We start from the raw sequence: 25,724 nt of genomic DNA, 5'->3' as shown, positions 1-25,724 counted from the left end.
TGGTAGAGATGAGTGACTACAGGAAGCAGAATGGAAAAATGAATCTATGCAGTAATTGGAAGCCTCCATTTGTATCCTTAAAGCTAAAACTGGTCCTAGATTAACAGAATACTGTTTCCATGTTATCTATGGGTTTTATGGATTGCAGTTAGATCCAGATGTGAAAAACTGTTCAAATGGAGAGAAACTACACAAGTTACCACCGGCTTTTTGATAAGGCTTTAATCAGAAGGAGTTGGCTACCACAAGTATCTGAGACAAGGAGCAGCTGCCAGTAAATTGTTCAACTATTTCAAACACAAAATGGGTTCATGACATGCTTTTAAAGACTTTAAATTCCATAAAAACAGATATTTTTTCCACCTCCACACTATTTCCTTGGTTATTTCCATAAAAGATGGTATAGTAAAACTTGCTTTTATTTGCCACTAGAGATGGCAGGCTGATTTATACCAGAGAAAGATCTGGCTTTTTCCACCAAATTCATCCCCTGAGTAACATCACTGACTTTGTAAATGCTGTATTAAGGGGGGGAAAAATGGCCTATCACCATAATGTATCATTTGCTTGGTGTTTTAAATATTAATTTAATTTCAGTCCAGTTGGAAAGCTATAATATTGATGCAAAAGTTAATAGACTATTATTGGCCCATATATCTGCTTTGGCACATGTTTTTAAATTAATAAAAAGTACTCCTAATTCAATAAGAAGTGCAAGGAAATACAGATGTTAAAAATTAAATACCATGTCTGAATGACATGGATTAGTACCATTCAACAACGACAAAGGCAAACTGCATTTATTACACAGTAATTACACATCAATAAATGTTTTCATAGTGTTTTGGAGAGAATGTCTCGCTCCCATTTAGAGCAGACTTTGGACAACAGGAGGGGATGCAAAAAAAAAAAAAAAAAAACCATGGACTGGAGAATGCTAGTCAAGTTCTGAACTTACTTGACTGGAAGATTCAGACTGAAGCTATATCCCCCACCCTTATCCCTACACATATGGAACTATTGAATACATGGTTTGACTGCCTGTAATCTTTTAAAGAAATAAGAGTCAAGTCTAAAATGAAAGAAATATGCAGGCAGTTTACTTCTACATATTTAACAGGATGTTTCCTCAAAATTAATGTCAGCCCTAACAGAGAAAAACATTAAGCCAATTTCAAAAGGATCAGAACGGAGTCTTCAAAAACTAATATCAATGGTTTGGAAGACCAAAAGAGTTCTGTGTATCACAACAGAGAGACAATATGGTGTAACCAGGACTCGGAGACTGGTACTGTTCAGAAGCTAACTAGTGAAAAATAAACGTGAATCATTAATTATCTAGGTTGAAATAAATTCCAAAGCTACAACTCAGTAGAAAAACATTCATAGCCTTGAACAGAAAATAAGTTTTTAGTCCATAGGACTTTACCGTTGGGACTTCTACACCCAGATGGACTGCAATCTCTAGGTCTGGGAACATTAAGTTGCTTCTTTATGTAATCAACTGGCTCCTGCTGTCTTATTAAGGGTTTATTTCCTTTTTCCACCTACAACAGGATTAATTTCATAATTTAATCATACTGTCTATACTTTTTTTTTTCACAAGACTGAAAAGAGGTGAATTTACATGTGGATTTTCAATTAATAGTGCTTCCATTTTACTTTTTTTCAATTAAATGGCTTATGCTTCATTTGAATGCACCATTGCCATTGTTCTTACCAGTGTTTTATTTGCTTTGTGATTCTGCTTTAATTCTAAACTAATGCACTTCCTAGGATTTTCTGAACAATCTTATTCTCCATGCTCAGGGGCTGCATTTTTGAGAGTTTTAAAAGTCTATTAAAAAACAAAATATGGTTATATTTAATATTAGAGTGTGCATGCAGGTAAAAATAAGGTCCAAACCCCTAGGAATGATACACAGAAAAAAAACCCACAGACTTCTAAAATCCTTCGAGCCCCTCCACAGTGTATAAAAGAAACCTTTACAACAACATTGTAGTATATGCAGCAACTACATGGACTTTCTTAATGTCTTGCTGGGAGATTAAAAAATTAAAATAAAATTTTAAAAAAGCTACAATTTTGCTTTATTGGGTACCTTTTCCATCCGCAGGCAGGTGAACGGCAGCAAAGCTACCCAGGGCAGTACGGAAAGGCTCACTGAATGGAGTCATAACAAAACTGAATCCTTTCAAAGGACTTGTCTTCAGCAAAGAAGCCTAAAAGATAGATGGGAGCAAACAAAGCTGTTTCAATGTAAAGAGCTCCATTAAATGCTTGAATGGCCCTTACTAATGCATAAAGCTCTCCACGATGGAGCTGTGAGTGTGTAAAGCAGGTGCTAGGCTGAGGGGCAGACACTGGAATGCAATTGCCAGTTAGCGTTCCTTTTTCTGCCTGTTCAAGATAACCACTTCAGTGCCCATAATGCATCTTGGTGGGAGTTATTGCCACAAATCAAGAGTTTTAAACCCTTTAGCAACAGCTAAAATTGCTCCATTTGGAGACAGGATGGAGAACACTGAGGAAATACAAATAGCAGAACAGAGAAAATTCAGTTCTGTTGCAGTCTTTGTGAGAAACAAATGGGCTGACCTGGATTAACGAGGCTAATAATATTACACAGTGCTTTGCCCTTCTCTAGTAGTTTCCACCTGAGCCTCTCAGCATTTGCTTGAGGGAAGGAAGCATTTATTTCCCTCCTGTGTTTGGGGAGTTGAAGATCAAGAAATGAAAGTGATTTGTCCAAAGCTGCGCAACAAGCTTCAAAATGGGCTGAATGCATAACCCCAAAACCTGACTTTCCCTTCTCTAAGATCACCAGCGTTTTCAAAAAGGTAGCATGAGATGCAGAAGGGTTTTCATACCACGTAGACTGTTCGATTCAGAAAAAAAAAAAAAAAAAACAGGAAAAAAAAATTGCTTGATTGTTTTAAGAAAAAAAAAGAAAACACCATGGAAATTTGCGAGAAAGGGAGTGTCAAAGAATTTGCATATGCTTGATAAAACTAAATGAAACTTTTAACTTCATATAGACATTTTTATGTAGAAGATAGATTTATTTGAGCACTTTTGTTGTTGGTTTGTGAGGTTTTTAATTGTTTAAACAAAAGAAATGAAGCAGCTGTTTCCACTGAAACAAGATGACAAGTACATTTTAATTAAAATTCTATTTGATGCATAAAACTTCATTTTTATATTTCTTGCCATAAAAAAAAAAACAACTCAGTATCTCACAGAAAATGATGCTTTTGTCTGAAAAACTTGATTCGATTACTTTTTTTTCTTTTTTTAAATGGGAAGATTTGCAGTATGAAAACTACCAATGACTTGTACCATTTGCTCTTTTGTTTGGATCCATGCTATAAGTAACTTAATTACCTACTAAAAGCACTGTGATAATCAAGTCCAGCAAATAGTCTCATCATATCTTTGAATATTAGAGACCACTATAGAGGGAAATTAAGATAGGGAGTCCTTGTCATATACCTAGAGATTTCCAGAAAGAATTCACCTACCAAAAATCTCTTCAGAACAAGGCTCCCATTGAAACAGTGTCCCTCATTCTATCACAATACCAAGCCTGTCCACAAAGCCATAGGAGCAACGACAGGGAACTCAAAGCCACAGGACTTGTCTGGCTTTCAAATGTATAAATATAGAATGTGTTTCCACAGGGCTTTCTAAAGTCCTTAAAACTTCTGCCCCAAAGTTTGAAGCTTTCTTCCGAAAAATACCTTAAAGTTAATTTGAATAATTTGAATTCATGCAGATTAGAATGAAAGATAGAAGTCTCTGGTAATTCCTGGTAACAACATCAAGCAGGATTTCAATTCTATCTGCAGGTTAATCAGCTGGAAATCAACTGAAATTTCTGTTTGTTTGGTTTGGTTTAGAAGCGGTTCAATTGCTGCTCCTTGGGGAACAGAAACAATTCCATTTCTCTAGTACATTTTACAAGTAGTGTAGGTGAAGAATTTAGATTCTGTCCCAGAATTTCTTTTGTGATTTGTGATAATTTTACCTAGTACTTCTATTTCTTCATCTCCAAAATGCCAACAATAAATTTGACTACATGCCTTGCATGGATTTGTCAGTTTATAGAATGCTTTGGGTAATCTTATAGCCAGAAACTATCATTACAATACACTTTACTGCACTAAAACATGTTGAGCACTTATTTTATAACTGCAGAAGGCTCGTATTCATTGGTATCAATTCTGTGACATGTGAACATCCCTGCTGTGTCTGATCAGATCACTCTACCTATATGCTATCATCATAGTATCAACAATTCAGTTAATATGGATAGTTTCTTATATCACCATTTTCTCATCGGCTGCTATTCCTTTCTTATCTGGCTCCCTGCTGCATGCATAAACACTAATTACTGGTCTTCTGACTTGCCATCTCAGTGCCTTTAAGACATGATGGAACATCAGCTGTCCCAGGTTTCTTTTCAAAGCACAAGGTGGCTATTTCATCACAGCTGAAATCTTTGAATGTTCTTAAAAATAAATAATATCCTTCACCCTTGGAAATGGAGAAAGTATGGCAATGATCAGTGATTCACAGTGTGGGATTTTTAAACACCTCATTTTCATCTTACTTGAAGTATTTTATGCCTTTGAAATAAAGAAGCTAACATGAGATGAACTGCCTTTCTGTCTAACAGCAGTGTGTCTTGCATTAATGATCAATTACACCTACATCCAAGAACAGACTCATACTAAGAAAAGTAATAAGGTTTAAACTTGAAATTACGATGAATAGAATCGTGGCAATTTTGCACCTTTTCTCACTTATATGAGAAGATCTCACAACTGATATGATAATTCTATATTTAGCACAAAGTAACAATTTTCCAAGAAAAAAATGCCAGGTGGCATTTGTCAAATGTATGACAGGTTAATTCTTAGTGGGCATCAACTAGGGAACCTAAGAAACTTGGAGGCTTCTGGGTTGTTTTTCCTCTGACTGACGCCAACTTCCTAATGTCACTTTGTCTTTGCCTCTTTTCTCCTCTGCATAAAAAGGACACTATTTTATCTTTGTCAACACAATGCTGTAAAGTTTGCCCAATAGTATCTGTAAATCACATTTGGTACATTCAAGTGCAAGACACTCAAAATGCTTTGTCCGGTAGTTTGCTACTACACAGAAGAAATGTATACTCCATCCTCAGCTATTCCTTAAGATTTGCAGATTACAGTGATTTTTTTTTCACCACTGAAACACTAAGTATAATTCAGGCTTAAACATTTTGGTATAGTGTCCTTCTTTGTCTAAACAAAGTTGTCATCTTTATTTCCTTTTTAATGCAACAATACTTGTCCCTTGACTCACAATAACTTGAACAGAAACAGAAGATAGGCCTCCCTAAGGAGGCAAGGACACAGAGAAGAATTACAAAAATGAGTACAGAACCAGGAAAAAAGGGTTTTCAGCAATATTTTTAATGAAACTAAACATATTAACCAATTTAATCACCAGAATAATATGAATAATTTGATTGTTTCACAGAGATTCCTTTTAGGAAGACAGTATTTTCTACTATAAGACTATAAGCATTTTTAAACAGTGTGGATGAGAAAAAAAAAACTACCCAAAGAAATAGCAGATTGCCAATTTCTTGATGAACAATTTTTTTGAGAAGATATGCTTCAGTCAAAGTGCAAGAAAAACTGCATGAGTCTAATTGGCCCATGGTATACAAAAAGCCAGACTGAATGATCCTTCCTGGCCAAAGAAATCTGTGAGTACTCCTTATCTCCAGCATTATGCGTGGATTTGGGGCAAAACCCTTCCTAAAAGCTCATCCAAGACATGACTCCTTTGTCTTTTGATGAAATTCTTAATTTGAAGAAAATTTAATGCAGAGAGTCACAATGACAGAACACTTAAATTACTGGACTGTGATTCCACAGCTTCTGGAGCTTCCCTTGAAAAAGGCCACCTCCTATTTCTATTCTATGCTGTCAACTTAATAATGCAATCCTTACCCAGGCAAAACTCCAGCTGTTCTCATGGAATAAGGAAAATGACGTCTGGCCCTTCTGTGAACAAATGAACATCTACATTTCTTTCCTGAAATAGCAGGCTGCACTGTATAAACTGGATTAATTACAGACCAAGTTGACAGTGCTGCCTGTCATTATAATGAAAATTCTTTGGCAATCTTAGAGGCTACAATGCCACAGCACTTACACAGTCTGAATTTAAGTTTCTGTGCCAGGTATCTGCCAGGCTGATCACTGTTACTACTGTTTAACAAAGGAAAAGAAGTTGACTGAAACCATTCAGCTGTTTCTGAGAATATATCCACAGGAAAATATTTGGTTGTATTAAAATATTATTGAGGCATTCTTTTCTCTGAAATGTATTATTACCTTCCTGCTTTGAATCAGGCACTGCAGCTTGGCAAGGAAGCCAGGGGGTTTCTTTTGCAATCAGAGAGGTGGTCTTTATGAACCTTGTGAAAACTTCTCATCATTTAGCCAAGTGTTTGAAAAACCACAGCTTTCATGCTCAGCAGGGACTTACTTTAGCAACTTGAAAGTTCTAATGATAATTTTCCAGGCACTTGGAGGCTCTTGGGCTTAGAGTCTCTGCACTGTTCACACACACCAACAGTGGTTCATAGAAATTGGGGTTTCAAGAAGGAATGTTTAGACTACACATGCACTTTATATACCTGATGAAGGCGGTTCATTCTTCACTACCTTTGTAATCTTTCAGTGATGTCCTCTGACATATTTAGCTTCTGCTCCTTTTTCCCCTAGTCACACAGTAAAGTAAGATGATACCCAATGCCAGAAATGTCCAAAGTTCCTGAAAGATAAAAAAATTAATTTAGAAAAATGTTAGCAAATAAAACTGCTTAAAAACTCGATGATCCCTCAGTTAGTTACCACTATAATAAAGAATGAGGAGAGGAGTTCAGGGATACCTGAGGAACCACAGAAGAGCTGAAAAGACAAATACATCAATATTTGATTTATCTTCTTAGAAAATGAACCATTCTAGTAGGTACAGATTTTATCCAAGAAAGTGTTTTTTTTTCCAGTATTTTCCTTTTTTCCCCCTTCTTCTCTGCATCTAGGTTCATGCCCTTAAATGGCCAAACCAGAACAGCATGGGTCCTGAGATCTGATTCTATCTGAGTTTCATCAGCATAAATAAAATGATTTGGGCAATCATAAAATGATTCCATTGCACTCAAAACAGTGTCACAGATTCACTGCAGAAACATTCCAGATTTCTGGTGCAGAGAAACAAAGTAATTGTATGTCAGCCCTAGGAAAGAGCTACAATATAATCAGTTCCTTTGGTGATCATTATGGTGGTCAGTCAAAGCAACAGCAGATCCATCTCAGTACTCTTAGCTTCCCAAGTGGCACTATCTGTATAGGGACAACATATTCTGGATTTAAATCCAGTTCCTAACTCATGCTTAGATTTGAAACAACCCTCAAGACACAGATCTAGATTTCATTTTTATCACCTTTTTGTCCTGTCAGAGCCTACAAGCATGATATACTAGGAACCAGGCTGCTTCTCTACAATAGGAACTCTGCGTTCCTTCTAAGGTTAGCATGTCTAATGCTCTAATTTCTCATAAGTCTCTACAACTACCTGAAAGGAGGTTGCAGCCAAGAGGGCAACAGTCCCTTTTCTCAGGTGACAAGTGACAGGACACACAGAAATGGCCTCAAGATGCACCAAGGAAGGTTTAGATTGGATATTAGGAAGAGTTTCTTCAGAGAGACAGTGGCCAAGCACCGGAACAGTCTGTCCAGGGAAGTGGTGAAGTTCCCATCCCTGGAGGTATTTAAGAGACATGTGGGCGTGACACTAAGGGACTTGGGACTTGGTGACTTGGGACTTGTAAACCTAACATGATGAGTGTTTCGAACATTCATCCAAAAGAGCCTTCAGGTTTAGAGGTAATGATAGTGGTTAAGACTGACAACTGACTCTAGCTGAGGGAAGGGTATATATGCTACTAGCTGATATTTTCAGTTTGGTGAAAGTTCACCCAAAAATCCTGACAATGAGCACAATAGGGAGTTTACACAAACTCAGATTGATTAACTTGGTATAGCCATGGCCTTATAAGCTCTTAAAGGTCAGCTATTGTACCTTCAGCTTAATTTAATGGGCTGTAAATGTAATTGAATAAATATAGCATGGAGGGTGAACAGACAGGAGACTGGAAAATTATGTGGGCAGTACAATTCTGAAACAGCCCACAGAGATCAGAGAGGAGGAAGATGACCAGGAGGAGGAAAGAGAAGAAAAAAAAAGTGATAGATTAATATTCAACTTTATTGCAAGCATCAAATGGAAGATAATGAATTCCGAACCTTACTGAAATTCACACTACCTTGTTTTAGGCAATGAAGAAATCAATAGTTCATAAGACATTTCAAAGTTCAAAACTGCCACCTCTTCCCAGAGGTAGTCATTGAAGAGGTAATAGTGAGCTAACAAGAGGACAAGTGATCACAGTGCCTTATGCAATTCAAAACTTCATTCTCATAGCTTCAAGGTTTTCCTAGCTGCACAGTCAGAAGGAGACCTGACACATGGCTGCAGTTGTCATCCCCACCACCACACACACTTATGGCAGCTCTGCTTTCATTCAGATATGTCAGTCAACTATGCCATTGAACTGGGGTAGCAACAATAAAGTGCTGTTCCTAAAATATTTGGGGGGACTTTACAGAAGATAGCAAGGTGAACTAGATTAGATTCAGACAGGAAGACACCCAGCCTAGAGATTTTGACCCTACAAACCAGCGTGTTAATCTTAGAATCACCCTATGCAAACAAACATGAGCACAGAACAGTGAGTTCTCCGGAAAAGGCACTAGCTTGGCCACAAAAACAATACATGAATGAATTGTTTTAGAAGCAAGAGCCTCACTTCCTGAAAACTCTTTATCCACAAAAGAGAAAACATATCCTCGAAGGCTCTATAAGGTTCCACAATTGTTGGGGGATTTATCTAAGATCAGAATTAAAGTGCCATGATACTCCAGAGAAAAATGATATTAGTAATATTTTAGGCTAGACTTAATAGAAGAGGCCACTGGATAAAATGAGGTTTCCAGCAAAACCCTTTGACAGGTCAGACACGGGGAAATTCTGATACGATCTAGCAGCCAATGAGCCAAATTATTTTCATGAAGAAGGAAGGATACAGAGCTAGGTAGAAGCAGGTGGGATCATAGATTAAATAATTGATCAATTTCTCTTATACAAGAATTTCTGCATTCATATTTCTTCTCCTCACATTTCTTTCCTTTCCTACCGTGATGTTCTAACTGCTCAGCCTTATTAATACCTACAGAAAACCATATTTAGGTCTTTTCAATGTTTCCAAAAGGCAAACAGATCATTCATGTCTGAATTTATTCCTCCTTATTTGTGGGATAACCATCCTTTCCTTGCTTACTTATTAGCAGAATTTTCAAAGACAAATTCAGCCCCAACATAAACAGGGACAGCACTTACTGAGCTGTGCCCAGCTGTTATATTTTGTATAAATATGGTTTCCTAAATCTGGCTATGTCTGTCTCCAATTAATCCTAGCACAGGAATGCCAGAAAGGCCACAAGGAGAAATGTTAATGCTAAGAGGAATACATTTTGATGCTTCTACCCTCAGTTATTATGCTAACTTCTTACAATGTAGATACTGCAGAAGTCACAGGAAAGTGAGTAAGAACAGCAACAACAAAAAGCATCAGGAGGCAGTGGAATAAACCTGAACGTGAACACAAAACCAAAGCCAAAAGAATCAGAAATTCATTAAAGAGCACTTCCGTGGGGTCAGTTCTAGCAGTGATCCATCTTGCGTAGACCTGCTATTTCTTTATCCAGGGTAAATGAACATCAGAGGTTTTCACTATGATATACACTTACATTTTGGAGAGACCACTTGGACACCTTTTTTATTTAAAAAAAAAAAGAAAAAAAAATAAAAAACACCACCTGAGGTCCTGTCATTTTCACCAAATGCTAATTTGCACCCTCCTGTGACTTATTGTTAATAAATTTTCTGCTACTGACATGAGGAGTTATGACATGAAGTATCAATGAAACAAAAACATGTGCTGGGTTCTTCATTTGTCCGTATGCAATTTAGCCAGTGCTTTCAGAAAAACTCATCCTTCCTGCCTCCAAGTAGCAGGCGCACCAAAAATATTATCATTATTGTTAAGATTAAGAAGTGTAGTTTGATCTTGAAAGTAGATTTTCAAAATATCAGTTCTCTAAAACCAAGGCACTCGTATGCATGTTTTTGTGAGCAGATGGAATGTGCATCCACTTTAATTCCATCAGTGATCTCATTTTAAAGCAATTAAATATTCCTGCACAGTACATGCGATGCAAGCAGTGGAGCTACATGCAAGGGAACAGAAACTGGAAATTAAAACCAATGATTAATCAACAAGCTGACTACTTCCATTGCCCAAACTGAGGGATATAGAAGAAGAAAATAATTACCAGAGAAAAGGAATTTTTAACCCATTCCCATTACAAAAAGATACATTATAAATTCCTAAAAACTAAATATGACCATATAAGCGGGAAGAAATCAACATAAACTTACAGAATTGTTTCTTATAGCCTAACTGTCCCGACATCACATGCAGAAATCTGAGCCTCGGTGGCACCTGAGTGGTATTATAAAACTCCAGTCCTCAGGGAAGCACTACACAGCCACAGTGCTCGTTCCTTTCCTCAAGGAGGATTAACTATTCTCCATCCAAGTGCTCAGGATCCTGGCGCAGTGCAATCTCTGGATTATATAACTCTATAAAACAGAAGTGCTGCCTGTCTGCCAACAATTGACTAAACAAAGTTTGTGGGTGCAAGGTGAAATTTTATTCTGTGTAACAGTGAGTGTTTAGAAAGCAGCTAATGACAGTGCCAAAAAGGTAGACAGTCTAGAAAAAGAGAACCATGCAAGCAAGTATAATCTTACACCCCTGGTTTTGCCTTTAGTTATGCTTTCCTGGACCATTTTCCCACAATTAAAACCATGCAGCATCACAGATTAACAATTCCTCTTCTCTTGTTCTTATAACAACCTTTATCTCTAAGACTGAAGAGGCATTTAGTCAAGTTTTCGATACATTTAGTGGAGCACAGTCCACCTCTTGAGATAATTAATAGTGCCAGAAGAGATCTTTGCAAAAACACGTGCCTGCTTCTCATGCTGAATATACTTTTCCCTCAGCATACTTTTGTAAAGAGTATGCTGAGCATTAAATGAGCTTCTGATCACCCGGGGCAAGGTCAGTGAGACCATCGCTGCTGTCCCAAGCAGAATAATGGAGCTATCAATAACAGTTAGATCAGGGTTAATAAGAGGAATATAATGAGGGGGAATGGGAGGTCACATTGTAATACACTGAAAACTCCTTGGCTTACAAAAATGTTCTGCAGCAGGGCTGGCGCTTATTTCCACCTTGTCCACAGAAAGAACCTATTTTTCACTATGCATTTACACTGATTCAGTCTTCATCAGATGTTCATTTTCTTGTCAGCTTCAGGCAAATAAGGACCAAATCCTGCTGTGTAATTGAGCTCCAGCAGTTCTGGGTGAAAAAAAATCAAAACAGGTTAGAAGTGACTGAAGAGTATTATAGTAAAGAGATAGATAGCTTTGTCCCAAATTCCATGGGTTAAGAACAATGAGATAAAAAATATCTAGATTTTGTTTTTCAGTGCATTGCAAAACACACTTAGTTCATCCTCACAGCTCTGCAAAGATTCAGTTTCATGGAGATTAGCTTGTTTTGCAGGGCATGCTAGACAAGATCACAGCAGAGGCATCACCCTACGGTCCACTCATTTGTATAGCTCAACACCTACCACATTTTCTTCCTCCCTGAATCCAAAGATGAATAAAACATCAGACTGTGCTTAACCTCTATACACTCCAAAAAGCTACCTCCTCTGAGCAAGAAACAAGTAAATTCCCGAGTCTCGTGTTCAAGAGCCTGGAGCATTTTCACCTTTCTGAGACCAGCAGCCTGATCCAGCTTGCCCCATCAGAGCCCAATGACAGCAGCAGGACAGCATCGCTGCCCTGCCGTGACCGACACTCAGGGAATACACGTGCTGCCCTGTGACAGCACTGGAGAGGGGACAAGCCTCTCACCCTTCAGGTCAGGTCCAGCCTTGCTGGCAAGCCCACTGGCTGCAACCCGAGCTGTAACTAAAATATTTATCACCTTTAGATGGACTGACGTGTTGTAATACCCTACAGACTCTGCTTGCAGGAAAACTTGCAGTAATGTGTTTCTTTTCCAAGAGTTACAACTGTTTAGTCTCTGAATGCTGAAATGCTTAGTCTAGCACAAACTACTGGGCTGACTTGGGTGAGTTTTGCTGGGTTAATTCAACTCTCCTAGCAAATTACCTGCAGAGTTTCTCTGGTCTCTGCCCTAGGCTTTTCTGTGATATGACCCATGCTTTACTCTGCCGATACGTGACAATGAAGACTGACTGGCTGACCCAGCAGCAGCCCCGCTTCATGAGCGTGAGAGCCCCTGCAATGGAATGAATCAACACAAAACCCTATCCAGCTCCCAGTCAGACCCAGGCTGATGCGACAACTTCCTTTGCAGAAGTACTGGATGACAAGAGAGTCCAAAAGCACCTTAGGGCCTGTAGGATAGGTCACAACAGTATAGGAAAGACAGAACTGTTATGGTGGGCTTTCCCATCTCTAATTTCAGAGAGCGTTTGACTTCTCGAAATATACACAACTTGTCAACATGGTACAGACCTAGAAACAAAACAGAACACCAAAAAAAAAAAGAAAAGAAAAAAAAGAAAAAAACAAAAAAAACAAAACACATACTTTAAACCTATCAGCAGTCAGTAATAGTATGCTTTAGTATCAGCATTGTACATCTGGACAGTATTCAAAAGCTGTTCCCCATTCCACATGCTGTTCCCTGGTTTGGTTTTATTTTGTTGTCAGGTGTAGCTACCTGCGCCTCTTCATTCTGAACAACGTGGTTATGGTGAGGTCTGGAACTACTGCTGAGGCTGAATCACAAGTATACGTTTGGAAAAGGCTTCACTAAAAAGAGATGCTGGCCATAAAGATGCTAAGTGAAACGAATTGTTAAAAGGCTGTTTTTCACCTAGAGAACGAAAGAGGCTTATGAAAAATGGTCAATCATGTCTCCTCTCACTAAGCTCATGTAAATTAATATATTTCCATGCTTGACCACTACTGAACAATTCTGATTTTTTACATCACCATGCACTGCACCTTCAGCCAAACAGGATGGGACAAGGGCTTCTTCCACTAGCTCCCCACCTCTCCCACCTTTTTATTCTACCACTGTCAGTACTGGGATTCTCTAAGAGCTGCTCTTTGGAGTCACATCTATCAGAGTCAATCAGTTCTCAAAAAGCAGTTCCCTTTTTCAGCTTCCTCAATGTTTTGTACATGCATTAAAAACAGCAAGAGCTTCAACAAGAAGTTATTTAAGTAGGACAAGCTCAGCATTTTATACTCTGTGATCTCCCACAGACAAGTGCATGCTAGCCATTGCAGAGGCAACAGGGACCCAGCAATGAAAGCAAGGGCTGGCAGTTGATTTACGGGTGTGGAGGATGAAACAAAAGCTAACAAAGCGATAAATGTGAAGAAAATAGCACTCCCTTCCCCTTACATATTCACACATACATCCACAGTTAACACATTGCTGCTCTTCACATGAGTGCAAATCAGCAGTATCTTTGAGGAAGTGTTTTAATGAACATGGGTAGAATTTAGCTTTGTAGAATTATCTGTAGTTTTGATAAACATAGATTTCCTGATATGTCTTCAGTTTGACCCAAATCTGTTTGGTGAAGAGGTGGCCAGTGTTCTGCTCACTGGAGTACTTGCTGGCTAGCCTTCCCAATTCTCTTGCATCATGATAATCATTGATAAACTTGACTTACCGCATCTGTCTGCCAATTAAAACCCTACCCTCTCCTGTTTTTATATTATATGACACACCAAGCTGCTTTCTTTGTGGGGGTTCAGGGTTAGAAGCACCAGCTGCATTTTTGGGGATCTATCTTGGGTAAAATTCCTATTCCCGGGAAAGATATAGCTGGCTAACTAACTCTCTCAATAGCTACCAAATGAAAACAACAAGTATTTCACAACTAAACAAACCAGGGAGAGAATTCTACATTATAATGAGGTCAGTCTCAGCACAGCAATGTGACTGGCAACAAGAACTCAGGTCTAAATCTGCACAGAGCTGGCAACTAATTAGTACGTTCATGGACAGTCTCTTCAAAACAGAAACTATAAAGCCTCCCTTGCAGTCTTCATCTTTGATGATAACGTACAATGAAACACAGCAGAGGAGACTACACTATCTGCTTCCCAGAAGATTTGCAGTCTGGATACTGATGTGGAAGACACATTGGATAGCCCAAATTAGACGGTTAACTGAGCAGACTTCATTTCTTATCAGCATGGTACGTTTTTGTACAAGCAAGTTTTGGCTTTACTTAATGTCTAAAGAAATTTCTCATAACAGCATAATGGCATGTGTGGTCACAAGGCATCTCCTCCTTTCTTGAAAATACATTCTGTCAACATTGCATCACACACTCCATTACGGCACACTTGCATTTCAAAAATCACTAGACTATTAATGGAGTACACATAAGTAGATGTTTGCACATACAGTCAAACATGCAGTCACCAGAAGATACTCCCACACTGAATATCATGTATGTTTGTTTGCATGTTCTGCTTCATGTGTTGTGGGTTGGTTTTGTTTGTTTGTTTGTTTTTTGTGGGTTGTTTTCTTGTGTTTTTTTTTGTTTGTTTGTGTGTGGGTTTTTTTGGTAACACTGGTATTTTAGCATTGCTAGAGCATTTTAACATCCCCGCCCCAACATCATCCAGCTCTGGGTTTCTCTTCCAGTCCAATAAAAGGTCTCTCTATAATACGCTTCCATTTCATTCTGAAAGTGGTTTTCCCTCAAAAGAGATTTCCCAAACACATGCTCACTTGCCTCAGTTTGCATGGTTCTTGCACTGCGTCATCTTTGGCCTTACACTGGGCTTATTCGGATAATCAATGGACCTTTCAATCAGTCACCTCCTTCCTCTTTCCCACACTAGTCTAGCTGAATTAGAGTGACAGTTTGCCTGCCCCCCGGGAAATTAAACTGTCGATCCTAATCCTGTAGAGCTGTAAGAGGCCACTTCTCCACCAGCTCTCTCCCTGGTGCTGTCTACACAGTTGGAATCTCTGCTCAGAAGAGAGAGAAGAGCAATCAATAGTGTCTCTGAAGAAGATGCCATCAGCAGCACGGTAGCACTTAACCACTGCAGTGAACCACACGCTTCTGATTAAGATGCCTGGGCAGGGGCCAATTGATTTGTCTATCTGCACAGCATACTAACCGTGAGCCTTCAACTCCGCAGCTTCCCTGTCCCGTCCCTCCTCCTTCCTCACATTTCTGCTCCTCGGAAAGGAGGGAGCAGAATGGTGAACAGAGTGCTTAAACCCACAGATTGGCAGGAGAAATGCTGATTGCTGATAGCACTCTGTGAACTCAGCTACTGAAGTAATGAAGCGCATGGCTAGAGCTGCTAGAGACACATAAGGAAGAGATAAAAATGGCCTGTTAGATTACACTTAGCCTGTCTCCCTGGAGACGAGTACAAAACAGTATATTCTTTAGGGCTGTGTTCAGTACACTTTAAAGTGACTGGAGCAGTTCCTCAGGAGACAATTCCAGAACCTAGCAGACTTCACTGCTGCTAACCGTGTGGTTTTTTTTCCTCTCAGTGCTATTCAGTCTAATCTTTTCTGAGTTTTATTCACAATTATTGCACCTAAGATCCACTTCATCGGATAATTCAAAGTCATCCCTCTCCTACACTCTTTGCTGGTGTTTGCAGTCTCACATTTGCCACAGGAATGGTTCTCATTGCCGTTAGCTATCTTTGAAACACTGCCACTGTATCATGAATGCTACACAAATGTAATCTCTAAGGATGTTCTCTAACCTAGCAATTTCAAGAAGAAATAGAAATGGGAAGGAAGGGGAGGTTAGGAAAAGCAATAACATAGAAGGGATGGAGACTGAATTTATTACACACAGTACTGAAGAGCAAAACCTGTTAAGGAATCTGATATGAGGAGGTTGCTGTTAAGTTCTGGGAGGATATTTTGTGTCTACTGCTGGCATGGAAGAAGCTCCAGAAGGGCTATCATTTATTATACTGAATAAGTTTCTGTCATGGCCTTGCATCAAGACTCTAATCCTTCTTAAAAAGTCAATGCATACAATAATTACAATCTTCCATAAGAACTAGGCAAAGTAAACTATTGCCCAGAGTAGTCAGGAAGCATCCAAAGGATCAAACAGCCACTCTGCTTATTTTACCCAGGCTGGCTGCTGCTGCTGCTGCCACCACCAATTTCAAAAATTTAAGGATATAGGAACAGAAGTTTTGGAGTAGCAGTCAATACAAGATTGATCCCCACCATCAATCACTCAAGTGAACAGCAACCCTGACCCTTCACAGCTGTCTTCCCGTCACAGAACAGCAGTTTTATTTTTCCTCCATCTCCCTGTTTTCCTGATGATAAGGGCAGCTCAGCCAGAACCTTCTCCCAGCCCCTCAACCTTCTGAGGATCACATCTTCCTGACCACAAAAAGGAAACATCATACTTCATTGCAATCATATGCCATATACACCACGCTTCATCTCCATGCAAACAGCCATTGCATCAACCTAAAACCAGTGGAAGTTCTCAGAGTAGTGCTTACGCAAAAATTAGATTACAGGTATCTGGCCTGTTACCCTCTCTGTTCTTTGACAAGATGATTCAGCAGGAACATTTCCACATCCTGCCATATCACACTCAGATGCAATTTCAGATGCACCTTATTACTAGCCATATATTTTGGCATTGCACCTCCCAAGGATTTGCATCTCTAAGATAATGTGTTTGATTCTTTCCTACTATGTGCATCAGATTCTCTTTCTTCTTACATGATAACTCCATGCATTTTTCCACTCATGCTGTCATGATATGTATCTATGAAAGTGATGGCCTCTCTTGAGGTGCCTTTTAAATGGACCTGCTGTTTCATGACTAGTAATTGACTTCATGCCTAATCATCTTACCTGCCTTGCAATTTTTACTCTTCTAGTTCAACAAAGACAACTGAAGGTGTTGTGCCGTCTCTTTCTCTTTTTTCCTTCAACACTTAAGTTTTTTTCTTCCTTGCCCTAGTAGTCTCTCAAAAATAAAGAGGATGGGCTTTTTGACTGTCAAATATCTGGGTTTATTTTAATATTATGTGTTGGCAGCACCCTCAGATTTCAATAAAAAACTTATTCAGCTTGTATGTCTTGTGTAAAACCAAGTTAGTGCAACACTTCATTTGACACTAGCTGTTTCCAACTTCATATGTTACTGTTCATTACTACCCTCTGTTCTCTGCTCCTTCAACCACACTTCAATCCAGAGCTCCATAGCCCAGAGCTCATACATACATTTAATTCATGTTTGAAATAGACTTTTCAGGCCAACAGTTAGGGAAAATGCAGAGCAAAATAATGCCACTGATTTCTGCAAGCCATAATATTAACTAAATTCAGAGTCAGGAATACATCTCTATAACCATTGGAATACTAAAAAACAGCCTATATAATTATACCCTTGGGAGCCATCCCATGTCTCAACCACCAGGTGGCAATTTCAACCCATTATATGTTCCATTAAGTAGGCAATGGCCTAAATGGTGTGGAAAGATGAATGTATTTTCAGTTGACGTAGTCTCTAAGACTGAAGAGATTCCAGTGGCAGGCAGGAAAAATGTCTTTTCATCAGAGAGGAGAGCTGATCTCTTCACATAAGTGGGATAGTTTTCCTTCTTTTATTTGTGGCTATTCTGGTGTTCACTCACAATTTGAGAAAATTTCTAGCTTTTGTGCCTGAGAACTATAATTTACATAAAACTTGGCAATCATAAGGGAAGTCCCGATCTCACTGAAGTTAAAAGGAATTTAACTTCCATTCAATCAAGTTTTTTGATCAAGAATGGGAAATGAAGAGAAAACAACTCTCAAGAAGCTAAACTAAGGCCCTTATCAGCCCCCTCCCAAATGAAGGCATACATTACTTTTTGGTATCATAATGGTTTTGAAATGAATACATAAATGCCCCCTGAACCTCAACCCTTTCTTTGCAAATACTGTATACCCTGAAGTCTCTGACATCCCTCTTCAGTCCTAGTGATGCTTGTCTTCCTCTCTGCTTCACAGTAGATCTTCTAGATCTGGCACTGAGTAAGACAGAGAATATATCTCCTTTCAAAAGTCACACCAAGGAGTGATTCTTTCTTCCTCTAAATCATTAATTCTTGAACTTTGCATACAATAATAAAAAATAACTATATTTCTTAGGTAAGCTCACATGGCAGCACTCAAGTATTCTATATTGCAATGCCTCATGTCTGGCTCTACTTTGAGCCCATTTCCAACAACAAATGAACATTACAAACCCAGAGTCCAAGTTATTTTTGCTCTAAATTCACTAGTTTTGATTAGTTGATGATGATCTTTAAAGGTCTCTTCCAACCCAACACATTCTATGATTCCATGAGTTAAGATGCTTAAGTTTACTAAAAAGTTCTTATTTCTCACTTGGTTCATAAAGGGTACTGACAAGCAATCTACTTCTGAATTCTGAGTGTTTTGTATTCAAGTTGCATGGTTTTGATACCACAAAGAGGGAGGAGTTTAGTTTTTAAAATAAACAGCAGAGCTCCTGTTTCCAAATATTCTAAATCATTGATTCTTAAGTTAAAGCCTTTACTTGATTTGACTGTGTTCAGCTTCCAGCTTTAAGCTCTCCAACTGCCTAGAAAGGAATAGTTATTATATCTATTTCACATCAGTATTTTTATTCAGTATTACAAAAGTGACATGAGTGTAGGACCAACAAGAGAAGTCCCATTCCTGGACCTCCCAACCTGATGCCAACCCTTACTGTACAGGTTGTAGTGATGTATAGCCCCTACTGCCGGCACAGCACCTTTGCTAGGAGTTCAGAAGAAGCCTTCAGACTGGAAGAAAGGTGTGGCGTATTGCCTATCTCGTACTACACCCCACCTATTCTAAAATTGATGGTAACATATAAACATACTAAAGTCCTCTTGACAAAAGACAAACTAGTCAAGGGTCTTCCATGGTTTGCTTAACTCATCAACTGAAAAAAAACTCAGAGATGATACTTCCAAATGCAGCTGCAAAAAAATCCCATTGCTCTTATTTTGTTGTAACACTTTTATGATGTGATTTCCCTCTACAGTTAAAGATTTGGCAATCCAAAGTTCTGAAGAAAGTTTTGATAGAAGTACCCCACACCTACAGCTGAAAGGGTATAAGTAAACTAATTTCTTTTCAAATCTCTTTTTCGAACAGGAAAAAGAATATATTCATGTGATGAGGCTATTTTCAACCCTTCAGCAATTATAGATGAATCACTCTACATTTCCTGAAGTGTTCCTGATAAAGTTTGTCAAGCAGAAAAGTTGTCTGGGAACTGTCTTCTGGTAGTGATTATCATTTTCCTCTGATACCGAAATATCAGGGACCCGCGCTGGAGTAGTTTGTTCCCGAAGAACAGCAACCCGTGGCAGGGACCCACACTGGAGCAGGTTATGAAAGACAGTATCCCGTGGGAAGGACCCTACGCTGGAGCAGGGGAAGAGTGTGAGGAGGAGAGAGTGGCAGAGATGAAGCGTTATGGACTGACTGCAACCCTCATTACCCACCTCTCTGTGCTGCTTGGGCTGAAGGAGGTAGAAGAGCTGGGATGGAGTGAAGTTAGTTGAGTCTGGGAAGACGGGGATGCAGAAGTTTTTAGTTTTGTCTTTGCTTCTCACCATCTCACTTTAATTGGCATTAAATTAAACTAATCTTCCCCAAGTGTTTTCCAGCCAGCAGGATGTGAGCTGCCATTTCAGCAGCTCCAGTCACCCTGTCAGCAGGCCCACAGAGCCTCTGTAGAACCTGCCGCACAATTAGAGCCATTGCACCCTGGTCACCCAACTTGTGACTAGCCTCCTTTTAAAGACATTCTGGTTGACAACCCCCTGAAGGATGAGCAGCAGCATGGTTCTAGAGGAACATGCCAACCTGACAGCCCAGACACAGCAAAAAGACAGGGAAAAGCGAACTACCTCACGTTAAAGCACCTACGGTACAAAGGAGTGACCTTGCAGCTGGTCAGTGTCAACTGCAACAACACCCACTTCCCTCTCTTCAAAAAATGTGAAGAAGCTGCGGGTGCCGCTCAAACGGCTAACTCATGGACCAAGAATGATGAAACTATTTGGCAAGCACGTCAGTAACTGGGAAAACTTATTCTCGGGACAGTTGCTTAAAAGAGTTTTTACTAGATTCACAGAAAATTATTCCTTTAGCACAAACACTGTTATAAATCCATTTAACTTCAGACAGATGCTATTACATTCTTCACATCAGTGAGATATTTGGTCACATTGGTGGAGAACAACCACTTCAAGCGCTTCCACAGACTCTGACACTGATGGCAGTACTACAGGATATAGGCAGCTGACACGAGGCATTTATATATATAAATAACTGCAAGATCTGACTGTGTTCACTGACTGGCAAGAGTCTGCCAAACAATATATCATATCTGTCTTGCCTGCCCATCAGCAGTGTACGCTATTCACTTATTAAAAAGTGGAACTTTAGAGAAGAAACACACTTCTTAAGAACTTTATCAATCTCTGCTTTATGTTGTCAAGTATGAAGTTTCTAATACTGGCATAAAGCAGAAAATGCCTTTTGATGACGTGAAAATGGGTTCCACCTAATTCAAACTTCACAGGCAAATTCTAATATGAAAGTCCTTATTTCAAAATGTTTTTGACTCACAGTAGCAACCTTTGCCCCCAACCCTGTTCTCAGTGTTCTGCTTTCTAGAAAGATTATGAAATGCTTATACAGAAATACTGGGAGTTCCATATTTCAGCCTAGATTACAAAATCTTCTGTATTTTTACCTGCATATTTTTCCTATCACAGGAAAAGAAGGTTGTCTTCTAAATACATTTCAATGCATATTCTGACCATTATTATGAAAAAATAATGATGCTACTCATATATATATATATATATACACACTATAGAGGTAGAAAATCTACCTGCAGTAAATGCTTCTATTATATACACTTCATATGCTATATATACGCTACGTACTACAGAGAGAGAGTTTTTGACAGTCATTTCAAGATACATTCCAACAAATCCAGTCATGCCTTTGCAAGGTTATGATTATCACACTCCTTAATGAAGAATCACTGCTGCTTAGGAAAAACAGTTTTATATTTAGATGCTCACAGAAATCCTCTGTAACAACAGAGAACATGTTAAGGAAAAGTGGAAAGGTTTATGTAAATATGAACATTATTATAAAAGAAAAAAAAAGAACAACGAAAGACAATACTTTTAAACAATTTTCACCTTTGAAGTTGTTATATCAGAGAATTTTAGTATGCAGTTGACATTCCAGGTGTTCCAATATGACCCTCTCAGCGCTGCTGCTTGTGGCAGAAGATGAGTTCCTCAGCCAGAGCAGTGCTTTCGTGCCAATACCCCCATGCTTCATAAAAGCATCCCCAGCATTAGGTAGGTTTTAATGGCACAGACTAGAGTCTGCAGGGCACAACAAACTAAGTTGTGCATATTATAACCATTAACAAGAGAACCCTTTATTATGCAGAGATAAAATGCATCTGCCAGTACATCTTCCTGAATAGACATTTTTTCCTTCTTTTTTTTCACAAAATACAAGGCTTTCTGACTTACAAGGTAGGTACTGAAGCTATTTTCTGACTATTTTAGAGGAAACATACTGAATTTTCTTTTATCCACATAATCCTAATTCAAACGTCAGACATCTCTGAAGCATAAAGAAGGAAGATGTTGCTTTATCAAATTCACTTAAACCTAGTCCTTAGAAAATAGCCTGTACCTCCACAGCCAGGACCTGAGCTGCTGTAGTTCTATTTTCTCCCTTTGCAAGAGAAGCCCTTCATTGATCTCTCTTGTGACTGAACTCCAGATCTGTTTTGTTCTCTGTATTCATTTTACTGTCTCAGATTAAAACCAATAAGCAGAAAATATGGCAAAATTTAGTAACAGTCTGTTTTAAACTTCCCCCCAACTGTTTCACCAGCCATTGCTTCTTTCAAGAGAGAGCTTTCTATTCCTCAGCTTTTTCATATGGGTTTTACCCTTTTTTAAGGACCCCCAATTTCGAGTCCCATCAAAAGAATGTTTCCTGTTAAGATATTACAGGACCTTTCTGAAATGGTTGCTATTCAATCATCTGAGAGCAAACTGTGTGTAGCTTTCTCTTTTGGGAAGAAAAGACTGGATGAGTTGTTTTAAGGGAGGTATATTCCTCTTGACACAGCTGGACATGTTTTCCTTCAGCAGACTCAGGCTTTAAAAGATTCTATTCCCGCACATTCATTTTATACCCAGCAGTAGTTCTTTTCAATATACAGACCACTGGCCAATCTGAAGGAAGAGCTCTGTTCTTAATCTACAAGCTTCTGGTACAAGGGCATCTAAATCCAGCAGCAATTAACCACAATGTTTAACGTTTTGGTGATCATTTCTTTAAATTTTTAAAAAAGAACTAAATGCTACCAGAATACTTCAATTTGCTTGAAGCTGTTATTTGCACCTCACCCCAGGAATTTTTAAAAAGAAAAATATGGCTTGTGTTCAAGTTAATGCTGAAAACTTCTCTTTTTTTTCTCCCAGGGACAATGTTCTGGCCTACCCACCTGCTATTCAGTTTCCTGTGGTGTACATACTTCATAAAGATTTTCTTCATTTCATTACTTTCACAAGCAGACTACAGCAAATCATCTACAATAACTCATATTTATTTCATGGCTGAAGAACAACTGACTAATCAGAACAAAAGATAAGCCCACTGTAGTATTAATAAAGGGATATTTATAAATCATGTCTTTATACAGAGGTTGCCAACTGTTACAATATTTTATTCTATTTTATTCTATTCTCAGTCCTAACAATGTTCTCTTGGCATTATTCTATACTTTTTTTTCATAAAATATCTTTTACCAAAGTTGGTGGTCCCTGAAAATTTCCAGAAGAGAGGTATTTCCAATGTATACCAACTTCCAAAAGCCATCAGACCATGATTTATCTTTTTGGTTTTAAGCCTCTTATGAAGACTGCTGAACTAAGGATTTTTCTTAAGGTGTTTTTGTTTCTATTGCCTGGTAGTGCTCTTCACATTGTGCTCTTAACATTGGACACCCGCAGAGTCTCTCTAGCTTTTTTAAAGTTGTTTCCCTTAACAGCTGCACCACAATCCGAGACTGAATCATCCAAAAGTGCTGAAATTGACCTTTCTTCATTCAGAGAAACCCCCCTGTCTTTTACACAAGCCTTTCCACCTGACATTTACCCATACTTTTTTGGTCTTTGACACATGCTGCATGATGTGTTGATTTTCTGGGATCTCATTTATGAGTTCCCTTAAAATAATCACCCACTGGATGGTTCCAGCCTCCCTTGTGATTCATGAATGTCAAATCATCTGTCAAGGTACTGGCAATGATCTTGCTTTTATATAAAAAAAAGTGCTAAGTGATTGTAAGCAGGGGTGAAATGGGCTATGAAAATGTTTTTATTACTAATGTGTAACTGTCTTTGGCATGCTTCAAAGACAGGCAAACCGTTTCATCATATCTACAGTGGCATAATGAACCCTGGTAATTACTGGGAGGAAGAACAGTAAAAGCATTTACTGGGATCAATGACAGTCCTGAAAAAGAAAAGGCTTATGCTTATACTATACGAAGAATTTTAGAACAATTTATTAATCTGGCATTTAGTGGGGCTCACTGATTAAATTCATCTGCCATTCTCATCATGCAAGTGGAAAGAGATGTTTCACATTTTAATGCTGTTGATTCCCAAAATAACAGAGGATAGGGAAAATGTCATTAAAAGTTTGGAGATGTCCAATATAATATTGCTTGATTTTGCTTACAGAAAAAAATGGAGTACCAAAACAGTTATGAATAGAAGTCATCACCAGGCTTATCTCTGTAGCACAGAAGGATATAATTACTCCTTTCTGCAGACAGTACATACCTGGGCACTAACGGCTGTGACAACGAAGTCTCTTTTTGAGAAATCCCCCATCTCCAAGCCCAGTTCCAGCCATACTTGTGCTTCTGCTTGTGCTCCCAGTTAGTTCTACTGGCACATTCTCATCTTTTGAGATAATTGTTTTTTTTCTGTATCTTGTAATAAAAAAGGGCATTATCTCACATCCCTTATAAGTTTTCACTCTGTTTTCAAGTAATGGGAGACACAGCCTTGGAAAAAAAGCAATATTAAATTAAATGCTCTGGATTTCCAGTCTACTTACAACATAACCATCTAAAAATGACTCACTTTCAATCACTCACCCTGAAACCCATATCGTAATATTTTCTTTCCCTTCAACACACAGTGACCAGTGAACAGATGGCAATGAATACCTCTGCTATTCCTGCTTTGAGGAAGAAGCACTATGATGCGCCATGAACATAAAACTCTAAGTAGCCACAAAGACAGACTGAAAAGGATTATTATATCATCTTACCAGTGTAAATTTCTAGCTCCTGCTTACAAAGAACTTACATACTAAAAGGCCAGTTCTTTATGCAAGCCAGAAGTCTTATTCCAACAAATTCAAGAAATCCACTTTTTCTCTCCAGCACATTGATGCCAATTCTACGGTAGCTCAGACTCGTTCCAAACACACTGACAGCAGCTCCACCATACCTCAGACAAGGTAAAGAACCAACCTACCACTGGCTTACTTTACTATCAGTCATTCCTAAACAGTAACAACCCGTTTACCTCTGAAATCCCAGCAGTGGGGGAGTCTGCAAAGTTTCACAGGTGGAATTCAGAGTTTCTAAACAGAGCACTTAGAAGCTGTACTTCTGTGCATGCCAGATCTTCTGAGAGGTGAAATTCTTCAGCAGCTTTCCAGCAGTGAAGGAGCCGGGTGAGCCTCTAACATATGCACTATAAAAGTGTGCATCTCTGGAGCTCCAGGTCCATGAGGATCTTCAGAAAGACTAAAATGTGTTGCCTGTCTTCTGCCCATAATCAAGTCATCAAGAATATTTCTTTCCACTGAACTACGTCAAAGAATCCACTCATGTGAATTATAACTTCTCATAGTGCTTCCCTTGGCAGTTATGGCTGCTTGCTCCATAAGGGAAAAGACAAAAACTTTTAGTCTGGTTATCAGATACTTAAACTCACATGTATAACCTAACAAACTACCAACAGAGCATGCTGAAGCAGATCTATGGTGCTTGCATGTGCTGTGCTCAAACAGATGGCACTGTAATCTGCACATGTAGTTACAGCTACACAGTCTTGTGTGGTTGGCATGACTCTCAAACACATTTTACTCCAAACAACTTTTTACCCATCCAGACGTCTATAATTATGATTGTCATGTACATAACTGGAACAAGTCTTAGAGTGTAAAAAAATCCCCCTTTTACAGAACCACCACAGTGCTGGATCTGTTAATATTTTCCAAATGCAGCCACACTGCTGA

At 38.8% G+C, this 25,724-nt stretch overlaps 1 long non-coding RNA gene across 1 annotated transcript in view; it reads right to left on the bottom strand.

The window, feature by feature from the left end:
* Nucleotides 1–1,751: 1,751 nt before the first annotated feature.
* LOC310899984 overlaps nt 1,752–25,724 on the bottom strand; it is a 105,865-nt gene continuing 81,892 nt past the window's right edge. Inside the window, exons 3-4 of the long non-coding RNA XR_014584753.1 lie at nt 6,699–6,835; nt 1,752–2,223 (exon numbers count right to left, since the gene is read on the bottom strand). This is a non-coding gene — a long non-coding RNA (uncharacterized lncRNA). The remainder of the gene's footprint in view (nt 2,224–6,698; nt 6,836–25,724) is intronic.

The sequence above is a fragment of the Anser anser genome (genome assembly GCF_964211835.1).
Source record: "Anser anser genome assembly, chromosome: 5".
NCBI classification, from domain to species: domain Eukaryota; kingdom Metazoa; phylum Chordata; class Aves; order Anseriformes; family Anatidae; genus Anser; species Anser anser.
Note: the sequence above shows the minus strand (reverse complement) of the source record. Positions and strands in the feature narration are given on the sequence as shown.